Below are 4,338 nucleotides of genomic sequence, written 5' to 3'. Positions count from 1 at the left end.
TAATATAGCAGGTTATATATGTCCAAACTTCAATACTCTAATTTATATAACAGTATGACTGTAATCATACTCGGACAAGTATTATTCTATTATTCCCTCATCTATTTAATTATTTGAGTCATTTGTCCGACAGCTTTAATTCTAGTTTGCCTTAATCAACTAAAGATTTTCATTAATTCAACCTATGCAGCTAGAAGGGCGGCTCTATATATTTTAGTTTTCACATTTGGATTCATGTATGTGTAGTGTGATTCCCAATCCCATATACGCAAGGAAGGCTTAATCACTGCCTAATGCCTATCATAGAGTATACTCATGTTCTGCAGTCTGGAACCTGTACTGTGACATGGACCATAGGCACAAAATACCCCAAAATCATCTTGAACTACAGGTTTTGGAACTCTCTGGAAATTAGAACTCGAGCAACTTTCACAAGGGAACTTGGCCATTGTTTACAGTGCAAGGTGGAAACAGAGAAAATACATCAGCAATTATTTTCGACCGAAGTGGAAACAACAGAGAATAAACATGCATCACTTTGACCAAGCCCTTGCTACCCATTAGTTTCTAAACCTTTGGATCTTATCTCTATACTAGTTCTTTTAGGCATTCTTTTTACAGGGAACACAGTGGGCCTGGTTATGATAAAATGGCGTAGCGGGAATTGGTATGCACTTGACAACCCAACCAACTGGCCAAGATAAAATTGCTAGTCCGATACATTCACTCCATTGCATCAAATTCAACCTCTTGGTGTTGGAGAACTTGTTCAGAAATTCCACCATCACCATTTGAAGAACGACAGCCATCGCCACATTGAGTAAGAACAAATGTTTCTTATGCATCTCCTTGAATATGTTCTTCTTTTCCAACTCCCTTGAATTGAAAAGATTAAAGATTTGGCAGAAGACAAAAGTGTTGAAAATGAGTGTGTCATTGATCCTACTGCTCACCTGAAAGATATGAACACCCTTGAACTGTAGGGTTAGTACTATGGTCATCTGAAACAGAGCCTGACCTATTAGGTTCCTCCACATGACCCTGGTGATAAGGCGCTCTGCTGTAGCCACTGGTGGCTTTTCAATGATGAACTCATCACTCGGTCGCTCGGTCGCCAGTGCCAAGGCGCCCAATACATCCATGATCAGGTTTACCCACAAGAGCTGCAGTGCTGTTAGAGGGACTTCACCAGAAGAAACAGTTACGACGAAGTTAACCACTAGGGCAGCAACGTTAACTGTGAGTTGGAACTGGATGAATTTTTGGATGTTGCTATAGATACATCTTCCCCACCTCAAAACTTCAGTTATAGAGCTGAAGTTATCACCTGGAATGATGATGTCTGCACTCTCCTTTTTAATTTCAAAGTATTTTGTCCCCGTGAAGATCCCAACATCAGCTTTGACTGCTTGTAAATCGTTTGGGTCATTGCTAGTGACCGCAACTACGTGGCCTTTTTCCTTGAGGCACTGTACCAGGAGCTGCTTGTGATAGGAGGAAGACCTTGCCAGTACCCTGATTTTATCAACCGTCTCTTTTCTTTTTTCAGGTGAGTAATTTTCGAATTGTTCACCTTTCACCACTGCTTCATTGTTTGGGTCCTCCTGATTATCACCATCAGTTGTTTCAAGTATTCCTGTGGCGATGGCTATGGCTTTTGCATTAAGGACATTATCTTCAGTGATCATCTTGACGTTCACCCTAGCATCCCTCACCTCCGTGATCATAGCTGGTGTACATGGATCCTTCAGACCTACCAGGCCTAACAAGGTCAGGCAGTCTTCTTGGTGGGGAACCGTTCCTTCCTCACTCTCCTCTAAATCTTGGATTTGTTTGTGGGCGAAAGCAATGCATACATGGCTTTTAACTGCTATATCTTCAATTGTTTGATTCAACTCCATCCTTTTGCCTTCATCCATGTTTTTTATGGTCCCATTTCTCCCATAATAACCTGAACACATTCCCAATATCATCTTAGCATTTCCCTGCCAATATTGATCATCCTTCTCATAACTCTTAGTCCTTACAGAAACACCGCTTCTTTTCTTCTCCAGATTGAAGGATTCGACATGATGGAGTGTGAAACTCACCTTACTCGCATCTATATGCAACTTTGATTTAGCCCAAGAGGGAATGGCTTTCTCTGTGGGGCTATCGTAAAACTGGGGCAATATTTCTGAAGTACTACAGTGTTTACAATTGTAAACTTGAGCAAAAGTGTTGAGAATAACCGCCTGTTGTAGCAGTTCTAGATGGGTGGTCGAGCCTACTGCCGCAGAGGATGCTTCGTCATTCATTAATATTTCTTCACCGAGACGAAACTCAGTGACTTCCATCTGGTTCCAAGTCAACATGCCGGTTCTATGTATGCAGATGGTGGTAACTAAGCCCATAGTCTCAATGGAAGAAAGTGTTTGAACCGTTACCGAGTGAGTAGTCATCATTCTCTTCATGGAGTAAGTTAAAGTGTTAATGATAACCAATGGCAGACCTTCAGGAATTGCTACCACCACAATTGCAACTGCAGCATTTACAGACACAAATCCACGCATACCTGACAAAGCGTTCATCAGATTGTTTACCTTGGGGTCGCATCCGTTTACTTCATTCTTCTTCACCAAGTCATGCACCCCCATTCCCACGAGTGCAAGGAATGGAATGGCCAGAAAAGCCTTGCATAAGAAAGAAACTAGACCGTCCAGCCGAGCTTGTAGTGGGGTTCGCTGATCTGCGTAGTCATGGTTGATCAAACTCATCATCTGGCTCAACTTCGTGTTCATGCCTACAGATGTGACGAGCATGCGGCCACGGCCATTCACTACCATAGCACCTGAAAGGAGAAAAGGGTTTGTGTTGCCATCGACGTCCACGGGTTTACTTTCTCCGGTCAGGCTCGATTCATCCACTTTTAACGAGTGGCCATCCAAGAACAAGCCGTCAGCCGGAATTTGATCACCGGCATTTATACATACAACGTCTCCTACTACGATTTCAGAAAAGGCGATATGTAGATGTTGTCCTCCTCTGATTGTCTCAATCTGAACGTTGTTGTACAAGTTGGACGACTTTTCAAATTGTCTTGATAGCCTGACCTTGCTCGTAACTGACACAGCGACAACGAGAAAGACAAAGAACAGAATACTCCCGCCGTCGTACCAACCATCTTTCACCCCATGCGCTTTGATTCCGAAGAAAAGAGATAGGATGGCAGAACCCAAGGGAATCAGAACGGCAGCATCTTTGAAAACTCCCCACAGAAAATGAAAGGAGTGATTTCGTTGCCTCTGGTATAGGTTGTAACCGAATGCATCACGGCGGACGTTTATTTGTTCAGCGGTATTACAAATCCCCCGAGCTGGATCGGTTTGAAGACCTTTGGCAACTCTAGCAACTCCACTGTACGAGTTAATAAGATCGACGAATCTCTTCTCCTTGACAATTTGGTTGAGCCCCGTGTGGTTAAATTTGGCTAAAGAACCGTCGTCATGGTCACCGTCGGGTCTGACTTCGAGGCTGGTGTAAGACGATCGGCGTGCATGCCCGGCGAGAGCTTTGCCCTTCTTACGGAATTCAAGAATGGGCCAAATGGCTAACAAAGCCAAGCGCCATTTCTTTCGAGGTCTACTGGGGGTGGGGGTGAGTTTCACCAAGGGTACAGAGGATGTGAATTCGGTGGCGGTAGCGTCCGACATCACCGGCCGTCCACTTCACGCCTGCAGTAAGCCAGTAACTATGATACACCACTGATTAAAGAGATTTATTTATTTTTGATTGGGTTTGGTTGGTGGTGTTTGACCGAAGAAACTTCTGGAGGAGACGAGATTGAGGGGTGACGTGTTGACAGTCGTTCCATTGGATGGGGCCAGACTTTTCCATTTAACGGGACCACGAGTTCGTGGCCCATGTTGGGCATGTGGAATTATAGACAGTTTTTAAAAAAAACAACGTTGATTTTGTTTGGTACCATTACCGGTATTGATGATAATGTTTTTTAATATTGATCTATATTATCTACTATTTTTTCATAAAATATTGAATTTGTTGTTTCTCTATACTATACTTTTCTGATTTTTAAGACATTATCCCAAACAATGTTTTTTTTTTTCTGAAAAAACGGTATCAAATAAAAGATTGTTGTTTAAAGCACTGATTTCTCTGATGTAACATGTGTCACCATTCTTTTAGAGAACCACATCCATGCCAAACATTACCTAAGAAAATGGGCCAGCATCGGTCTATGAGACTCCGGCATTGCCCATGCCCAACCCAAATCAGCATGAACAAGATTTACAGATGGATTATTTTGGTCCATGTGATTCGCAGTCAATCATTGCTGGT

General features: G+C 42.9%; 1 pseudogene across 1 annotated transcript; it reads right to left on the bottom strand.

The window, feature by feature from the left end:
- Nucleotides 1-342: 342 nt before the first annotated feature.
- Nucleotides 343-3,703, bottom strand: LOC148879094 (putative calcium-transporting ATPase 13, plasma membrane-type pseudogene; annotated as a pseudogene). The gene has a single exon (XR_016104114.1). The product of XR_016104114.1 is annotated as a putative calcium-transporting ATPase 13, plasma membrane-type pseudogene (transcript).
- Nucleotides 3,704-4,338: the final 635 nt, after the last annotated feature.

The sequence above is a fragment of the Nelumbo lutea genome, chromosome 1, assembly GCF_056320005.1.
Source record: "Nelumbo lutea isolate HS-2025 chromosome 1, American lotus-T2T, whole genome shotgun sequence".
Classification (NCBI taxonomy): domain Eukaryota; kingdom Viridiplantae; phylum Streptophyta; class Magnoliopsida; order Proteales; family Nelumbonaceae; genus Nelumbo; species Nelumbo lutea.
This window is presented reverse-complemented; position numbering and strand designations above follow the sequence as displayed.